This window comes from Lygodium microphyllum, chromosome 29 (genome assembly GCF_053477565.2).
Source record: "Lygodium microphyllum isolate KBCC chromosome 29, Lygodium_microphyllum_v1.1.10, whole genome shotgun sequence".
Classification (NCBI taxonomy): Eukaryota; Viridiplantae; Streptophyta; class Polypodiopsida; order Schizaeales; family Lygodiaceae; genus Lygodium; species Lygodium microphyllum.
Window position 1 is genome coordinate 57,020,724 of NC_141163.1, and position 21,105 is coordinate 57,041,828.

The following is a 21,105-nucleotide window of genomic DNA, read 5'->3' on the forward strand; positions in this document are numbered from 1 at the left end:
CATAGCCAAGATGTCCTGAGAAAGGGGAGTCATGGGCTTCCCAAAGTATCTTCTGCTTGATAACTGGCTTGCCAGTATACATAATCTCGTCCTATAGTAGGCAAGTCCACTATTGATAGAGAATTTTTGATACTTTGTTTGTAGTTTCGGGTCTTGATCCTTGATGGGGATCTCCCTTAGCAATTTCTAATAGGTTGGGTCATGGCATGCCTCTTCTTTAGCTAGTTCAAGAATTAGGTTGTTTGGCATGGATACTTTTGTGGCTAGAGATCTGGCTATTGATGGATCTTGCAAAATTAGAGAATGCAAAAATTCCTTGCGACTGAGTGCATCGAAAACTACATTCTCCTTTCCAGGCCGGTATTTGATTTCAAAATCATATTCCTCCAGCACTTCAATCCATCGACGTTGCCTCATATTGAGCTCATTCTGGGTAAAAATCCATTTAAGACTTTTATGATCCGTCACTAGGGTAAACTTGTTACCCAACAAGTAGTGTCTCCAAAGCTTGAGAGCGTGGATGACAGCTAACAGCTCCAGATCGTGGGGTAGCATAGTTCCTTTCATTGCTCTTCAATTTCCTTGAAGAGTATGCTACGGGATGACCTTCTTGTGTGAGCACACATCCTAAAGCAAGTGTGTTAGCATCAGTTATTACTTCAAACTTCTTACTAAGATCCGAAAGTTTCACGATGGGTGCTGATACCAAGCTTTGCTTTAGTTTGTTAAAGATGGACTATTCAGTAGGTGACCATACAATTGATGCTTGCTTCTTCAGTAGATCAGTCCTCAACGGTGTTGCAATCAAAGCATAGTTTTTGATAAAGACTCTGTACCATCCTGTCAATCCAAGAAAACTACGTATTTCTTTGACAGAAGTTGGTGTTGGCCATTCTAGAACGTCCCTGACCTTGGCTGGATCCACTGAAATTTCTTCCACTGATACAATGAGTCCCGTATATTCAATTTGTCGCTTGAAAAATGCACACTTCTTCTTCTTGGCATAAAGCTTGTGTGCCCTCATTGTTTCAAGAACAATGCAAAGCTGGGGTTCATGATCTTCTTCTTGTTTGGAGTAGACTAGGGTATCGTCAAAGAAGATGAGTACGAAGTCATCAAGATAGGGCCTAAAGATATCTTGCATTAACCTATTGAAGGTGGAAGGTACATTTTTCAGCCCGAATGACATGACCAGGAACTCAAAGTGTCCATATCTTGTGCTGAATGCCATCATTGGGATATCCTCTTCCTTGATCCTTATATGATAGTATCCAAATCTGAGATCAATCTTGGAGAAGATCTTCGCACCTTGAAGACAGTCAAGAAGTTCATCTATTTTTGGAATGGGATATTTGTTCTTAATGGTTGATTGATTCAACCCTGTGTAATCAATACATAGCCGAAGCATTTTGTATTTCTTCTTCTGGAACAACACTGGAGCTCCCCATGGTGAATTGCTAGGATGAATGTAGCCTTGGTCTAACAGTTGTTTGAGTTGCTCCTTCAGCTCAATCACTTCTGGGATAGACATTCTATATGGCCTCTTTGCAATGGGTGCAGCTCCTGGCGCTAGCTTGATTTTGTGATCGACTTCCCTTTGAGGAGGAAGTTCAGTCACCTCTTTAGGAAATACGTCTACGTACTCCTTTAACCATGAAGGTTCTTCCCTAGACTCTTGATTCTGATCTAGCTTATTAATCTTAATCAAATAGACAGGTACCCCCTTTCTAACTCCTTTTATTATTCGAGATGCTTTGGCCAGTTAATTTTTTGGCTTCCCAGCCTCTCCTTGAGTTGTGACCACATCATTAGGTTTAAGCCAATCCATTCCGAGCAAACACTCGTGGACACCTAGGTTCATAACCCTAAATTTGACTGAAGTCAACTTTCCACTGAGTAGGAATTCCACCTTAGTAGTTTGCCTGGTACAAGTGACCTCACGACCATTTGCTAATTCCACAAGTAAGGTAGGTGCATCTTTTGTGGCTATTCCTAATCTTCTTGCATAGACTAGTGAAATGAAGGAATGTGTACTACCACAATCAATCAAGGTTTTGAAGCTTTTACCTTGGTAATCTGAAGGGATTTGAATCACCGAGAATTGGCGATTTGGGCCTTTCTTGTGAAGAGCGGCATGAACAATTGCCCTCTCAAAGTCAGCTTCCATGGTTGGGTCTTCTTCATCACACAGCTCCTTGTTGGAAACACTGGAGGTTCTCCCTCTGGCCCTAGCGGTGGCTCCTTGTCCATGGGCGGCTCCTTGGGATGGCCTTTGACGTTGTCCTCCACTAATCTTTGGACACTGCCTTTTAAAGTGATTGGGCTCGTTGCAATGGAAGCAACAGAGATTGCGGCCATTACCTTGGGTAGGAACGAAGTTGTTAGTAGCGTTCTCCCTAGATTTAGACTTCCTTTATGCCTGATTTTGGCCATGCGCTCTCTTGGCCTGAGAACTATACACTCCCTTGTTCTGATCCTTGTAAGACCAAGTCCTATTAATTATTGTCTTGGTTTTCACCTCATGCATTATTGGTGCAGCTCGCATGAGCGCGTCCTGAAGGTCTGTTGGGCGCATTGATTCTAGGCAGGTGTTTATGGGTGGGTTTAATCTAGCACAAAACTTTGACACCTATTGTGTCATATCCATTTGTGGCACGTACTTCAAAAGAGAGACGAATAGTATGCATCAAGAGATAGACCAAGCTGCTTCAGTTCATAGAACTCATTCATCTTCTGCGTGCGGTAGGCAGGTGGTAGATATCTCCCTTGCACAGCTCTTTTTAGCTTTTCCCAAGTAACTAACACTTTCGAGATCCCTTGGTCTCTGCACCATTGCTTCCACCAAAGTCTTGCTTCGTCGATAAGCTTCAGCTTGGCAAGCATAGCTTGGTTAGCAAGTGCAGTACCTACTGCTTTGAAATAATCCTCCTTGGATTTGATCCAGATCTCAGCATGAGTTTGGACAGTCCTTCCCTTACCATCAAATTCTGGTGGCTTGATTTGTTTGAGAAAAAACTTCTTCTCTTGAATTACAGCCGTACTTGGTATAGGGGTCAGAGTAGGAATCTGCACTTAAGGTTGTGCCTGGGCAATAAGATTCTTTACGTTAAAAACTTGCTAAGCATTTCTCACATTACATTAACATGTTGAGTTCAGCTTTAAACCAAGTGACCTAATCACTTGACTCCTTTATCAACACTTACAGCCAAGACAGTCACTGATTTTAAAAAAGTCAATTTCATTCATATGGGCATAGCCCTTTCTGAGTACCATTATTTTTGGAAAGATGAAACAAGATGATTGGCATATCGATTCGGTGAGGATAAGATTGTGTTACATTTAGCTATGGGAATTGAGTAATAATATGGATTGGGGTCATAGATTTTTAGGAATCGATAGGTCATAGGAAGATTAGGGTATCCTTTCCTTTGATACCCGTTCTTCTCATAACATCCCAACACCTTGATTCTATCGGCAAGGATTATTCGAGTCACTTCCTTGTATAGATACTTGTTCTGCTTAACCTTTTGATTTGCCGACATGTAGGGTTGCGTTTGCATGAGCCTCAACAAAGATGAACAGCTTCACGATCTTTAGGTCCTCCATCGACTTAATCCTCTTCAAGTTGGTTCGAAGGTATGCAAGTCGGTGGGCAGCCATGTAGTAAATTCCTGAATCACCCGTCCATCTCCGTTCTACATATAGGGGTGAAGGATTGTAGATGCGGTCTAGGATATTCATCATATCTAGCCTCAATCGAATCTGAAGCACGCATCACAATCATAAACATAACCTGGAACACTAAGAATTTGTTCCATGCTTCATGACTCTACATGCCAGCATCGATAAGTAAGTAAGAAAATATTCTTAACAGCAACATTTGCTATACTCCTCCTCATTAAGTTTCCTTGTAAATATTAAACCCTCTTTGGTTTGCTCTGATACCAACTGTAACGTGTCCCCCTGTCTACTTGTAGGACACCTCTTAGCAGCCCATCGAGAAGAGAGTCTAAAAAGCGTTGTCCGACACTCCCATGGAATGTCACAGGGTTTGCAATCTAGGTCTTCCCGAGTCTGCCATGAAGCGGAAGCATTCCGGCCATTCCCACTTAGGATCGACCTAAATCAGGGTTTCCCTAATGGTCAAGCTCCTAGAAAGTAACTAGCGTCAAGCCCTGGATGAACTACTTGCATAGAAACATCAGGGTCGAAGCGAATTTATACTGCACTTGGTTCAAGGAGAATGGGAAACGAGAGGGATGTGAAGCTCGACCTCTTTGCCCGTAAGGCATAGTCCCATTCGGTTTCCCTAAAATAGTATAAATTGGGACTCTAGCTTTCTAGATTCTAGGTCATCATTACCTTGCTATCAATTTCTTTGAGAAAAGTTCTCGGCCAACTGGGACCACTCTTCCATAGGACGGACCCATGGTCACATCCACCGCACTTTTCTCAGGTTGCTTTCGCTATAAATAGCTTCCTTAATTAGCCAACTATTCACTGGTTCCTTCATGTAACTTAGGCACTAGCATAGAAAAACAATGTCAAACAAGTTCCTTTTCAAAATTTGATCTTTATTTATGAATCTTTGGAATACATCATATAATCCAACCCGAAGGCTATTCCATAATCCGCCCGAAGGCTATTCCAACAATCCTCAGGGATCGCTATTCCAAGTTTCCGCCCGTAGACTAGTATGCGGGCCTCAAAATCCAATCTCGAGTCATGAGAGGATTGTTGGAATAGCCTTCGGACGATATGGAATAGCCTTCGGGTTCAATTATGTGATCTATTTCAAAGATTCATAAATAAAGATCAAATTTTGAAAAGGAACTTGTTTGACATTGTTTTTCTATGCTAGTGCCTAAGTAAATAGTTGGCTAATTAAGGAAGCTATTTATAGCGAAAGCAACCTGAGAAAAGTGCGGTGGAATAGTTTGAAGCATTAGTTATTTTCCAGCATTAGTTCCTTCAGCAAACAAGAATAAACAGTGCTCCTAAGTATACAAACACAAACACTCTAGTGGTCGTTTATACAACCAACTACTAAGGTATAATTCCTTCTCTCCGAATACATCCAGCATTTGATCCAAGATCAATTTCGACTTGGCGAGATCCCAAGGGTTTCATAAGCTGAGTTGTTTGTTTACCCTCTTTCCTTGGGTTAGGGTTTATACCATGTTAACCCAAATTAACAAATACCGTAGGTTTCCTTACATTAAGGTCAATAAATCCTGGACAACCTCGTTGCCCCAACTTGTTTGGTCAATTGCTTGCTAGAAAATTCATAATTTCCCTAACTTGACAAATCAGCCCCAAGGAAGGGTGATGTAGCAGGATGACTATTTCATCCTCTTGCAAATTAGACTTGTACTCAGAACCTGCCAACTCTTGTTATAAGGAGTGGAAATACTATTTTGTGGTTTAGACACAAAACCATGCGACGTTGCAACTTGTTGCATGAGATAAGTGTCGCACCTATCTTGAGGGATTATTTCTCCTGTCACATGGTATTCCTTGGTCAAGAATACCTTTGGTCCAGATGTAGGGTTTGGGAGTCCTCTTGACCCAATCCAACCCTAACCCTACTAGGCCGATAACATTTGGCCCTAGGGTTTCTAAATTCAAACAGAAGACTAGTATTTGGCCAATTGATCCTTAGGGTGAGGACCCTAGATCATTCTTGCATGGGCGTTTAGCTAAACCTAACATTCTTTGAATGTGGGTAGGATCTTTGGGATTGAAAGTCTTGATTCAACATCCCAAGTGTGATACTAGGCAGAATTTTAGTGTAACTTAACCCTACCTAGCACTAGAGGTGATCGTCATAAGCAATCTAATTGTACCTTTTTAATCCCCATGTGAGTTACAAAAAATTACAAGTGATTTAATTGTCTAATGACAAGAGGTGATCTTTTCTTAGAGATGCAAATACCTTTCCTAAAAGATGTAAATAATTGCAAGATATAACATTCCATGCAAATATGCAATTCATAGACTTTTTCCTTCTATGGAGCTATTAGTTCTACAATGATTGTTACTTTTCCTTGCCTAAACTATAATGATTGACAATTTAGAGCTAACTCATATAAACCCTACATTGATTTACATCAAGTACTATGCCTATAAATCCTTCGTTTAATGCATTGAATTCAAGCTTTAATATGAAAATGCATCCTTTCCTAAATACAAACTTCGATAAAAGAACTTCATGCATGAGCGAATGCCATGAGACCATTAATGATTTTAATTTAACCCATCCTTTAGCACTTAACCGACCTAAAATGTAACCATCCTTGCATGCAATTTGCAAGTTCATAATTCCTTTCCATGCATTGCAAGGATTTGGACAACATTCAATTGGGTGTCTAAGATTATCCTTTATATGAACCACGACCATGAATTTACTTCATAAGTGCATCATTCGACATAAGCTCTATCCTTCTTAGCACGATATCATCTTCTAAGTTATGCATTATATGTTCAAGACGATTGCAACTTGACCATGGAGTGCAACAATTTCAAATGCACGACATGCAGCTAAATCTTGTAAATCGGGCAAGGAAATAAATTTCCCAATGTACTTTAACTTGATTACGTGAATGAAAGACATGCTTAAATGCATTATTTTCATGCGAGACTATTAACAGAACCTGGGCATTAGGACTTGGAGCGTTATCCACTCATGAACTCGGGTTGGAAGCTCTCGCCTGTGCTCCTCTCACCATTTTCTTGGGAACCATTGATGCAGTAATTTTGTGTAATATTTTCGCTCAAAAATATTGTTGAACTTGACTCCCCACACGCCGCGTAAAACTTGTGCAAGATTATCTCCCACATCGAATTTATCGACAGCTTAATCTGTACCCCGCACGCGCAAAAATGAGGCCTCCGCATTGAGCAATCGAGGCCAGGGGTTCAAGACCGCATAGCTGTAGGGAAACATCCTTTTTGAAGGGGCAAAATGGATAATGGTAAGGTTAAGTCAAATTTTTTTATAATTATCCCTTCCCCCAGCCAATGCATGGCTAGAGGAGAGGGAGTAAGAGAGAAAGAAGGTGAGGAGTATGGGGAGCTTGTAGAGGTGGAGATGCATGGGAGGAGAGGGAAGCACTATTAAACGTACCTGCACCAAATAGACATATAGCCCTCTTGGCCTAATGAAATAGAAAGTTTCACTACAACCTAATTGGGCCTCTTGGCCTAACAAAATTAAGCATTAAAACCTAAAAAGAATCGGCCCTCTGAGCTTAATGAAATAAAACAAAACAGCTTGTATACAACCCCCTTTTTAAAATATCACTAATATACGACAAGATGCTCCATCCCAAGGAGGAAATAGGGTTCTTGCCCTAAACAAAATGCATCAGATTGTGACCCATGCCTCCTGTATAAATAGCAAGAGGTGTACACATAACGTGTCATCTGACCAACCTATGGGTCCAAGATAACAAAGGCAAGGCTACTCTTTGCATCACCGATACTAATCATTGCTTGCCATATAGACCTCAAAAACAACAAAAATCAATCAAAAATTCAATCTTTTTCCACTCTCAACATATCCCCACACTTAGAAAGGAATCCTCATCACGGCCTAAGGAAAAAGAAGAATATAAGCTCACTAAAGAGCTCAATTTTATCTTTTGTCAGATCTTCAATAATCTTGCCAAAACACGATCCCAACTTATCACCTGTATCTGATAGAAAAAACTACTAAAGGAAAACTTCCATTATTCATTAACTCTTCTGATTAATCATTTAAAAGCCATAACAAATTTGAAAAGGATATAAGAGGTTCTCTTCAGATTTCCACCATAGGCTTGTCATCAACCAGCAATCTTTTGAAAAGAGCTCTCGAACAAGTTATTCGCAATCAACACGAACTCAACACATACAATTAAGACAACACATACACTAACACTAACACAAACATCTAAATGACACCTCCAAAAAGAGATATATCATTAAGAATCATCCAAGATACATTGCAAAGGCATCAATGAAGATGATCCCTTTTAAAGGCTTGGTGGTTTCGAAAGTGATCCATGGAGAAGGATTCGTCTACAAATGTCTTTGGAGGATTTTGAAAGAACTGCAAGCAGCACATCCTTTCTAGCAAGACAAGGTATTTGCTAGGGAGACATAGGGCATGAAAATACAGGACATCTAACTGATGGGAGTCAATGTTCACATTGACATTCATACAAAGTTTTGGAATGGCCTTTTGATCATTATGGGAATGCCTATGCATGTATGCTAGATACCAAGCAAAATGAGCTGTCAATCTCACCGAAGGATCTAGAAATTGTGAATATTGGTGAGCAAAATGAAGGTAGTTCTGGTATGCTTGACTGGCAGTTGTCCAATCTCCTGGAATTATTGGCCACTTTATCTGAGGTCCTGTAAGAGAATCACTCGAGCTCCATCCTTGTCTTCTGGGAACCTACTGATCAAACCCGTCATATTCACTAACCAACTGAGGGGTTTGAGAGATAGAAGTGGTAGGAGATGGAAGTGGAATAAGTAAAAGTGGATGAAGAAATGGGTAGGCAAAATCATAAAAGGAGGAATAGGTTAAAGAAGGAGTGGCTGAATATTTTAGGGAATCAGTTAGGAAGGGTGTTAATTGATAAATAGGAAAGGTAGAAGGTACATGGATGGATGGAGAAGGGCATGGTGGAGAAGGGGAAAATACTCTATCTTCGATAAAAGAGCAATATGGGAATATGGGAATTTGAGGAAAAGATTGAGGTTGGAAAAGAAGGGGTAAGATTGCTATGGAATTGGTTTGATAAAGGGAAAGATAAGTATCATAATGGTGAGCCATTTGTTGGTAATACAGTAGGTTAGGAAAACAGAGGGACCTAAGATAGATCGTCTCTGATAGGCATCAAAAAAGGTGGAATCAAATGGATTATTTTTTGAAAGGTGAGCTAAGAGATCCACCCTCAGTTGGTTAGTGCTCCGTACATAGGTAGAAGCTGTGTTCTGTCGTCATTGATTCAGGACCACGAAATCAATGATGGAGTGCCAGGAATTATCAGGGCAAGTAGCCACTTTTGAGGAGTAACTCTAGAACATGTCATCTATTCGCAACTCCAAATAGTTGACATACAAAATATCTTGTAAAACCACATCTCCCACATACCAAACCATATCCACTTCATCTGGAATCAACAAATCACCCCGTAGATACGTATATGATAGCAATATGGTATCTGTCATGACAGAATCTTCAAACACCATATGGACCACTTCTGTCAGCAACTCAGGAGACCAAGCCCCACTCCAACCATCCTCTGGAAGAGGAAGATCCATCGTTGAAAGCTTCATGTAAAGGGCCAACTTTTGTAATTGATAGTGGACAAAGAAAGAATGGTCCGGAGGAACATATTCCTGGAAATGCTCAAATGTAGACCATAACAGATCCATCTTGGATTTGCAATCGTTTCACTTTATCTTGGAAGAGAGGACACAAGGTAGCCTGTCTCTGGAGAACTGCCAAGTCCTGCTCTATGAGAGAGAAGGAATCAAGGGAATATTAGGGCTTGGAGGAACAGACCGTGACTGTGCCAGCTGGTCTTGCAACTGTTTGATTTGGGAAGCTTGTGATTCCACTGTGTCATTAGCAGTCTATAAGGCTGAAAGTTTTACATCTAAGAGAGTTTGAAACTCTTGCCCTTCTTTGGACATCCTCTCCTTCTCCTCTGAGATTCTAGTGACCTCTGATTGAGCCTCTATTAACTAAATCATCAAAGAAGATATCTCATCTCTTTGGGTTTCAATCAGTTGGGTTTGTTGGTCCATCTGCTTAAACAGATCTGCTAGGGTATCTTTAGTAGAGGCTAACTCAATTATCCTTATGCAACTGGTCTTTAGACTACATCAATTCCTCATAAAAGGAAGCATACAGCTGTTGAACACAGGCCGTCACTAACATTTCAATTGAACTCTGAATGTCTTTACATAGGAATGGAATGGCATCTCCCGATACTAAACTGTTCAGTGAAGGGACTGATATGTCCAAGGAACCCTCACGATGTGCTCTGAACAGGTTGTTACAGGTGAGATAAGCAGGGAGATCACTGCCAGATATAGCAGGAATTGTAACGGAAGGAAGAACTGAAGGAGCTTTATCTACTACCCCCTTCAAGCGTTTGCGCTATATGACTAGGGGAGGAGGAGAATCCAAATCCTCTATATCCATTGGTTCGGACTCATCTGAAGGTGGAGGGGGAGGTACTGGATCAAATGGAGGAGGTGGAGGCACACTCTTCTTTAAACCTGAGTAGGTCAAGAAGGCAGACAGGTAGGATCCATAGGTGGCATTGGTAACATTGCCCCTAGTTACTTTAACGAAATGTTGATCCATCTTGGTGAGTAGGTAAGTGCTCCAATCAATAGCTACTCCTTTTAACACCATCCTTGAAGCTATAAAGAGCTCTTTGGACAAGTAATGGGATGGTGTCTTGGTAGACATAAACCTATCTTGGAGGAACTCGCAGACCATCTTCCACACAGGATCAATGATTATGGAAAAGGAAACTCCTGAAGTGTTGATCACCTTCTTGACATCCAGAATTTCCTTGGTCTGTTTTTGTAACAGCTTCAAAATCTCATCGTTAGAGAATAGCTGGCGAGCTATAACAAAGGGTTCTCCTTTGTAGGGAAGAGACAGAGCCTTCCCTAATCCTCGAGGTGTCAAAGTCATGGAAGTACCATGGACCAGTCCTGACTTCTTGATGTATGAAGCCTGGAAGTAATGGAAAGGAGGCAGCCACGAAAGTCGCAAGTCCCGCCTTCGTGAGAGGCTCAAAAGTGAGTAGGGAAGAGTAATCCTTACTAACTAGTGGGACATACTAGATAGGGGAAGGAGCGTGAGGCGCCATTCAGATGGTAAACACACACACACCACAACACAGACAGTCACAAAGAATGCCTGCAAAACAATCAAAGGGCTATCAAAAAGGAATCAATCCAAAAATAAGAACACTCATACAGACATAGACGTAACTAACCTAGTTACCACCCAAGACAATACACAGCCTAGAAAAATTTCAGCATGACCTCTACACATATGCAACCGAAAGCTTCATGCGATACAACATGCAAGCACCCAAATCCCCATATCAAGCAATAAAGAAAAAACTACACACCGTACCCGTAATCATAACACATAGACAAATCAGACTACCATTAAAACGTACATCAAGACTGGACCATAACTTGACCATCAGTATCAACTAAGAGACTTGTACGTGCCCATCCCACAAAGCAAGTTTATTAAAAAGGGAAAAAAGTGCAGTGAGGGGGAATTACTTTAATGAAGGGTTCATTTTAATAAATTATTAACAATGGATGACATTTTATTAAGTTATAAACCTTAATAAGAAAATGGTGATTCCTTCTTAAAATTTTAATTAAAATTTATTAAGGTGAAACGGTGCGTTAACACAACCCAGACTACAATGCCCAGACTGGGTCTCTAAATGCAAATTTCTTAATTAAAAATTAAGAGTGATGTGGATCGCTTTTTTTACCAGCGCGTGCTTTAGTGACGGCTGGTTCATTTTTATTACAAATTAAGGTACCTCTTAAGCGCACGTAGCGCATGCAAAGTGAACGGCTTGTTGATTTGTAAAATTATGAAATTGTGTGTTTAGTGCGAATGCGCATGGAAAATGTGAGTGAATAAATAGTTCATTTTAATAATTAATTTGTGATTAAGGGAATAATGAAAATAAATAAAGCTCAAAACATAAATACCTGGTAGGGGTGTGTATGCAATGGCCGGAAGGCACACAGAAGAGTCCCCCAAAAGCAATGAATCCCGTCAAACAAAAGCAAAGACCACTAACTGAACAACAAAGACAACACCTTTTTGGGTTTGATAATTTGTAATGGATTTGTATGTGTATTTGTAAATTTTTTTATAATTTTTGTGTTAAAATTGTTTAGGTAAGTTTTAAAGGTGTAGTTGTGGTTTTATAGTGTGGTTTGGTTGATTGATTTTATTATGTGTGGGTGTTTGGGTTATGTGTGTTTTTTTGGATTTATTTTTTAATACATTGTATGTGGTTGTGGGTTTTTTTTTTCAAAAGAAATTAAATATGGATATGTGATGAAGGAAAAATAAAATTTCAGTTATTTAGGAAATATCCACAATTTATGTTATGAAAATAAGATGTGGAGTTGTATGTTTAATATGTTATCTTTGTTGGTTTTTTTTATAAAAAATATTGGTACCTTGAATGAAAATATTTTAAAGTGAAAAGTGGATGGAAAAAGGTCAGGGGGTAGGTGGAATTTTTTAGAAATTTTTTAAATTTTTCTATATATTTTTACTAATGTTAAATGAATTTTTTGTACTTTTTTAGATAAGTGTGAATAAATTATCAAATATTTAATTTTTTGTAATTTTAGTGGTGGAAATCTTCACCTAACAAATTTCCAAAAATTTATAGAAATATAAGGAAATTTTTAGAAAAAAATTTTGAGTTAAAATGAATTTATAAATTAACTAAATTAATTAAATTAGGGCAATCATGTTAGTTGGGTAAGTATGGTCAAATCAAGTCAGCTAAGTCCTGTTAGTCTGCGTAAATCAAGTAAGTCAGACTAAGTCAAGTCAGGTTAGGGGACTAGGTAAGTCTGCATCAGTTAGGTAGGCTAAGTCAAGGCAAGTCAGGTTAGTCTGAGTTAGTCTAGGTAGGCTAAGTCAAGTCTAACTAACCTAGATTAGGCTAACTAACCTAGGGTTAGTTAGTAGGGTGGGGAATAACCTAAGGGGGGTTAGTTAGATTAAGGTTAGGTTAAGGAGACTAGGGTTAATTGACTAAACTAAGGTTAGTTTAACTAACTTAGGGTTAACTAACTAAACTAGGGTTAGTTTAACCTAATGAAAGTTACATTAACCTAAGGAAGATTAGTTAACCTAATGAAGGTTAGTGTAGCTTAATTAAGGTTAGTGTAACTAACTTAAACTAACTTAAGGTTAGTTTGACTAACTTAAGGTTAGTGTACTAACCGTGGAGGGCAGTTAGGAGGAGGAGGAGGAGGAGGAGGAGGAGGCACCGAGGGTGGGACACTAGAGCAGCAGGAGACAGCGCGGGTGGCGCACTAGAGTGGCAAGAGACAACGCGTGCGGCGCGGGAGGAGACAGCGAGGGTGGCTGCCACAAACAGGCCGTGTGTCAGTCAGGGCCACCTCAGGTGCCTTGATCATGGAATCACATTCAGCCGCCAGTCGTAGCGACTGCGTGCTCCTGAGCAGGCCCCGCCCTCGTCGCCAAGTCAGCCCTTGCAGGCCCTGCGGCGCAAGGAGGACTACCTCGGGATGAAGGTGGTCGAGGCGAGCGACCTGGACACCGCCGACAACCAGTTGATACTGCCGGAGCAGGTGCAGTGGTTTCTGGACACGGGTGGGTTCGTGCCCCCGCAAATGGTGTTAGTGCTGGATGAAGAGATGGCTGGCCCGAGCGGCTGGTTCATGAAGTATAGCAAGTGGGATGGCGGCCACTACGTCCTCCATGGCATGGAGCTCCTCCCCTTCTTGCAGCATCTCACAGTCCTCCCTAGCCAAGACTGCCTCAGCTTCTGCTACATCCCCCGCATGCACACCCTTCACTTGCTAAAGAGCCCTATACACACCCTCCATTAAGGCAGTCGTTGCATCTCTTTCTTTGCTATTGTAACACATACACATCTTCTTCTCAAGGTGCGAGGAGGGCCGCTGCAGGAGGCGCGGGCGGCACAGGGAAGGGCGAGGCGAGCAGGGAGGAGCGTGAGTCGCTGGAGGGCGAAGCGGTGCAGGAGGAGAGGAGAGTCGCTAGGGGGCCGAGGAGAAAGGGAGGTTGAGGAAGAAGGAGGGTGGAGGGAGTGGAGAGAGAAGAGGGGGAGGGAAAGAGAGGGAAAGGAGGAGATGGGGTAGGGAAGGGGACGGTTGAAGGAGCGAGGGTGGGAAGGAGGGGACAGGGCGGGGGGACACATGGGAGGGGGAGTAAAGAAGGAGAAGAAGAAGAAAGAGAAAGAAGAGGGAGGGGAGAAGGAAGAGCTGGCGGGAGGGAGAAGTGGAGGGAGAAGGAGAGAGAAGAGGTGAAAGGGAGGAGGAGCGGGAGGAAAAGTTGCAGGGAAGAGAAACGAAGAAGGGAAGAAGGAAGGGGAGGAAAGAAGAGGAGGAAGGAGGAGAGAGGAAGAACGAATAGGTACGTAAGGGTTTTGTTTTTTTTCTTTTTTTTTTTTGGTCGTTTTTTTTGTTTGTTTGCAGCATTTTTGTTTATTGTTTATTGTTTTCGTTTGTGTGTGTGTGTGTGTGTATATATATATATATATGTTTGATTTGCCTTGGGATGTGTATATGTGTGTTTGTGGTTCACTTTTTTTTTTCTCTCTTCCTTTTTTTCCCCTTTTTTTTGTTGTTGAAGTTAGATTTTTTATGTATTGATTGATTGATTGATTGATTTATTTATTTATTTATTTAGCTTAATAGTTGGTTTTTTTTATATTGTGTGTATAGTGTATTTGTTTTTTTTTTGTTTAAATTTTTTTTTTCCCTTGTGAGATTAAATAATGAAAAAAATAAGAAAAGAACACATCCCCGGCCCGTGCGCATGCGCGGGTAGGGGTTTAAAAATTTACAATGACGGGTTCAAACGGACAGGGATAGGGATTCGCGAGCCACGGGCACCATGGAGGCGTCTTGGGGCATGTAAAATCAAAAAACATGCGCACTCAAGCGCGAAGTGAGAAACACGGTTAACGGGAAAAATAAAGAAAATTTAATAAAAACCAAACCATGTGTTGGATCAAAAATCCGTAAAAAGAAAAAATGGGCTGAAAGATGAGGGAAAAATGTTGGAAACATGCAACACCCGTTCCGGGGCAAAAGCAGGGTGTTCACATGGGAAAAACGCAAAAAATAAACCCGAAAACACATACAGGCATTAATATTAGAAAATCCGCACATCAGAACGAAGTGTGGAAAGAAGGAAAGTGTGCAAAACAATGTGTCCAACAACTTTATCACGTCAAAACACAGTTCTGATTGAGACAGGATGTATTCACATGGAAAAAACCCCAAAAATGGGCCCGAAAATGGACTCGAAAATTCATACGGGAAAAATTGTGTGTCGAAATAGTAGGTGTTAAAAAGGAAAAATGTCCAAGAAAAAGGAATTCACAGGACTGGCACATCAAAGCTCTGTTTGGGGAAATTAGAAAGGGTTCACATGGAAAAAACACAAAAAATACATTCGAAAACACTCGGAAAAATTAATAACTAAAAATCCAAAAATTGGAAGAGGGGGGAGGAAAATGGAAAAAGTGGGGGAAAGGCTGGCAGGACATGGCTGTCAAATCAAACTGGAATTCCGGTGAAAATAGGGTAGGTTCACATGGAAAATTGTGAAAAATAAGCACAAAATAAACTCTGAAAACCTTTAAAAATTAATAACGGATGAACCGTGCATCAAAATGACATGAAAGAAAATGGAAAAATGTCAGGGGGAAGGGGTAGGATAGGTTTGACATATCAGATCAGGGTTCCAAAGCAATAAAGACACATTCATATGGAAAACTGTCCATTTTACGAGAATTACTTCAAAAAGTAATAACTTGAGAATCGTCTGTCGGAACAGGGGTCAGTAAAAAGGAAAAATAGGTAGTTTGAAGGGATGAACAAGGTTGTAAGGTTGGATGCAGTTTCTGGTAAGCATAAGGTCCGTGCGTATGAAAGAAGCACAAAACCAAGAATAAGGGCAAACAGTCACGAAACAACCCCTAGGACAGGGTGAAATAGAAAGTAAGGGTGGGGAAGGGACCCCATCAGGGTAGCATAAAATCACAGCATAGATGCATGATTAGAACAGGGTGTATGCATGGGGGTATCCAACATAGACACACAAGGATGCATCCCCACACTTAAGACCTTAATAGGAAGGGTAAACCAAACTTCAAGGACATGATACATCACATCAAACCAACCACGACATCCCCACACTTAAAACATGACTAGCACTGAGAAACAGAAGGTGTAGGGTTAGAAAAACTTAGCCCATATTGCCGAGGAGGAATGTCGACTATCGATGTTGCGTCTAGTGTCGCCGTCGACTACAAGAGGTAACAAAGTGTCTTCACAGCACATGTCCTTTGTCCTTTTTGGCAGGGATCACGCGACAGCACCTAGGGAGATAGCTGGTTGAAAGAATCATAGGAAATTCATCGATGACGAGGGATATTGCACTCAACTCACGATCACTCAAACAGATTGAAAGAGCAGACACTCGCCCCATTACTAATGTCATTCGAGGAAATCAAGATGAAACCCATAGCTCACACCCGATTTAGAAATTGACAAAGGAATGGTGCAGAGGGAGTATGCCAGCGTGCACAATGGATGTTGTATCAGTGTATCCAACCCATCTGGCATAGATGCAAGGAGAAAAGCCAGGGAGCCTTGTAGTGCAGTGTATAGAACAGAGTGATGTGTCCTATGCTTATGGCAGAAACCTAGCCCATGGGTGCATAGGGAAACGGGAAACGTACCTGACTCCAAAGGTCGTAACGTCCCTCAATCCTCACCTTTCGGTAATTGATTAAAGAAACTCCAGTCACACTCAGCCCACCCTCTGTCTCACGCTCTGTTGAAAGATACAGAGGGCAGCCATGTCCTAAAACCCATTGATGTAATCCTCACGGTCACTTGTGCAAATGTTGTATGCCTTGTGCGCATTTGATGGTGCAACTGTGCATCCCGCCCTGTGCCGGCATACAGTGCAAGAAGGAAGGCCAGGGAGCCTTATAGTGCAATGCACAAAAATAGATTGTGCCTTGTGCATTGAGAGGCCCTTCCCATGCTTGCAACACTCCATTCACACATCTCACCTCTCATTTGATTTGAAAGGAAAGACCGATCACTCCCCCCACCCTCTGTCTCACGCTCTGATAGATACAGAGGGCAGCCTATACTCACATCCCCATCCTGTTAGGATGAAAGCTCACATCACTTAAGGGGTTGGTGATGAAGATCATGTCGACTGTTGGTGTCATCGGGATCTTGAGGAGGAGGTATACCCAGGGAGGCAGCCTACAAATCTCGTACTTCAATGATTGGTAGGAAGAGTCGTCTGTTAAGAAGGGCAGGCGGATTGATATTGTAGAGACAGCGCACCAAGGGAGGTAGCTTCAAATTGCTTGCTAAAAAGGTTTTGCTGGTGAGTCAGCTATCCTGAATTGCGGGGTGTTACCACCTTTTTCACAGTTAGCTTCTCACCCAAGGGTGTTTCCACCTTTTCTTGGAACGAGGCCTGTTATGACAGGGAATTTCTTCCTTTTCTCCCATAATAGTTTGTTTGTTTCTTTCTTTCTTTTCTTTTTCTTTTTTTTGTTTTTCTTTTATTTATTTATTTTTTTCATTAAGAAAGTGAATGGTAGAAATACCATATGTCAAGACCAACCTCGCCACCATTGTTGGATCAGACGGGAAGAGAACAATGTCGGATTGGAAGGTTTCTGCGAGGGGGTAGCAAAACGAGACCGCCTCATGAGGAGAATCATCATGGCTATCAGAAGCACAACAAGAAGGACAATGCGACGCCCAAAAGGGAAAGGGTAGGTCAACTGTGATCGTCAAGATCCCCAGGGAGGAAAGTACTTCTTCAGGCAATATCCATTAATCAAGAAAGGATCATCAGAGGCATCAATGGTCTGCACCTGAACAGAGCCGTTAGGATTGACACCTAGTACCTGGTATGGGCCCATCCACCGTTGTTGGAGCTTGCCAGGAAACTTGCCAAATCCCGAATCATAGGCTAGAACAAGATCACCTTCTTTGAACTCCTTGTGCTTGATGAAACTGTCATGATAGGCCTTGCATCGCGCTTGAGTGGTTTCCATGCACTGTAGGGCCATCCGTCGAATCTCATCCAAGCATTCCAAGTGCAGGAGACGACGTTCTAGTGACTCACTATCTCCCAAGCGTTCTTTAACTACCACTCACAAGGAGGGAAATTCCAGCTCAACAGGGAAGATAGCTTCTGTACCATACACCAGTTGGAAAGGGGTCTGTCCTGTAGCTGCCTTATGGGAGGTTTTGTACACCCAGAGGGCTTCTGTAAGTCGATCGCCCCAGTCGTGACGATGTGTGGCAATTGTTCTTGTCAGAATTGAGCAAAGAATGCGATTGGTGACTTCAATTTGGCCATTGGCTCTGGTAATAGGGAGTGGACTTACGATGGCGGATCTTATACAGTTCTGTCAGCTCCTCCATGATTTTGTTAAGGAAATGAGTACCTTTGTAACTTACCAGCTCGAGGGGACTGCCAAAACGGGTGATAATATTCTCATACATGAAGAGGGCGACACTATTACCATTGTCCCGCTTTAGGGCTTTAGCTTCACACCACTTTGTGACATAATCCGTACATACTAAGATGTATCTGTTCTGCTTCCGTCTGTTAGGTGGATCAATGGGACCCACAAAATCAATCCCCCACTTCTCGAACAGCTTTAGGGGAAGAATGGGTTGAAGTGGCATAGCACTTGTTTGGGTGGGTTTCTCCATTTGCTGACAAGCATCACATCTCTTACAGTAATCATATGTATCCTTGTGGAGGATCGGCTACCAGTATCCTACACACAGAGCTTTCCTAGCTATGGCTTCTCCTGCAAAGTGTCCACCACATGGTTCGTCATGGCATGCTTTCAATACCGTGCCGATTTCATCTCCTGCAACACATCTTCGCAGCACTTCATCTTTGCCTTTCTTGTACATTGCACCACCTAACAAAGTGTAGGGGGCTGATTCTAAGAGAAGCTTCTTCCTCTCATGACTTGAGATGCCATGAGGATATTGTTGAGTTGCTAGGAGATTAGCTATGTCTGCATACCAGGGAGTAACTGTTTCAACTAGAAACAAGGAAGCGTCAGGAAGGTTCGGATCATCCTGTTCCTCTTCTTCTATTTGAGGGATCCATGATAGATGATCGGCTAGGACATGGGAGTGGCCAGGCTTAGTGACTACTTCAAAGTCAAACTCCTGGAATAGGAGCAACCATCTCATCAGTCGTCCTTTAACATCTGCTTTGTTCATCAAGATTGACAGGGCCTCATGATCCACATAGAACTTGAAATGTGTGGACAATAGATAGTATCGAAACTTCTCTAGTGCAAACACCATTGCCAAGCACTCAAGCTCTATCACTGTGTAGTTCCATTCCCTATCAGTGACCTTTTGGCTTGCATAATATATCAGTTGATCTAATTTGGAGGGGTCCTTTTGACATAGGACAGCATCTACCCCTTCAACTGATACATCTGTGTGCACATGGAACTTCTTTGTCCAGTCAGGAGGCTGTAAAATAGGTGCTTGGATCAAGCACTATTTTAGGGTATTAAAGGCCTCTTCATAGTCATTAGTCCAAAGGAAATCAGCTTCTTTCCTTAGGAGCTTGTGCAGAGGGGCTGCCTTGGTTGCAAAATGTGCAATAAATATTCTGTAATAGCCCACATGGCCAAGAAATCCTCTCAATTGCTTGAGGTTTGTTGGTGCTATTAAGGCGGGAATCTTTTCAATCTTTGCCGGGTCTATTGCAATTCCTTGTGCAAAGACAATATGGCCCAAAAGCACTCCCGAGGAGATACCAAAGACACATTTTTCAGGGTTGAGAGAAATCCCATACTCTCAGCATCTGTCAAAACATTGCTCTAGGTGTCCCCAGTGCTCTCGGATCAAACTATAGACATAGAAGTCATCAAGATACACCTCAATGAAATCATGCAGATGATTCTGAAAGGCAGCCATCATTACTCGTTGGAAGGTGGCAGGAGCATTACAGAGTTCGAATGGCATCACTCTGTAGGCATAGGTCCCCCATTCTATGGTGAAGGTTATTTTGGATTGGTCCTCTTCTGTGATTTGGACTTGGTTATATCCACTAAATCCATCCAAGAGGGAATACAGCTCATGGCATGCCACTGTGTCCAACAGTTGGTCTGTAAAAGGGATAGGGAAATGATCCTTCTTCGTCTTTGAATTGAGTTTTCAAAAGTCAACACATATTCAAAGTTTCCCGTTCTTCTTGGGTACTACCACAATGGGCGAAACCCATTCACTATTAGCCACAGGATAGACGAACTCAGCTTCAAGCAGTTTCAATAATTCTGCCTTCACCAGAGCGGAATAATTAGGATTCATCCATCTTTGTCTTTGCCTTACAGGTTTGGCATCGGGCTCTAGGTCAATGTGATGTTGACATACTGTGGGGTCAATCCCCTTTAGGTCTTTATATGACCAAGCAAATACATCTAAGTTCTCTTTGAGTAGGTCTCACAAGACCACTAGTTCTTCTTCTGGAAGATTGAGACCCACTTTCAGGTGACGTTTAGTACCCTCAACATCCAGGAACGTTACTTTTCTTTGACCTTCCACTTCGCGGATAAATGTCCCACGGATTGCTTCTGGGTAGAGGTCTAACTCTTTCAAGAGAGTAGTATCCTCGTCTGATGTTCCACTAAAACCAATGATCTCCTTCTGAACAGATGACTCATTTGTCTGTTTAAGTTACTGGAAGGGTATTAGAGCTTTGTTTGCTCTTGTTTAAGTGGTGATTTCTTCAGGACTTAGGGGTTCATCTTCAGAGGATGCGTCCAGGAATATCACATAGCACGGATTTGCTAGAGGACGTGGCTTTGAGGGCTTGGACTTCTATTGGCAGGGGGCATCATCATCATCTTTTCTTTGGACTGAGCAGTCAGGGCGAGAGGAGCCACTGGTGAACTTAATTTTTATGTTTTTAATCCATTTCTTATACAGATTCTACATACTTTGTGGTCCATTGACCAACCCAAATGGAACCATGGTCATTCCATCCAGTCCCCTGAGATATTCGACCTCTGAGGTCTCTGTAGGAACATCAACCAGATCATCCTCTATCAGAGGGAATTCTTCATCTACACTTTCATAGCCTACTTCATTTTCTTTCTCATCAGTTTCATCCTCATCCTCTAGAGTCTCTGACTCTGCTTCTGTAAAGACTCTGTAGGAGAAGAACAGATATTCTGCCTCTGCATGCACTTCTTCTTTTGTCACCAGTTTTGACTCTGCTTCTAC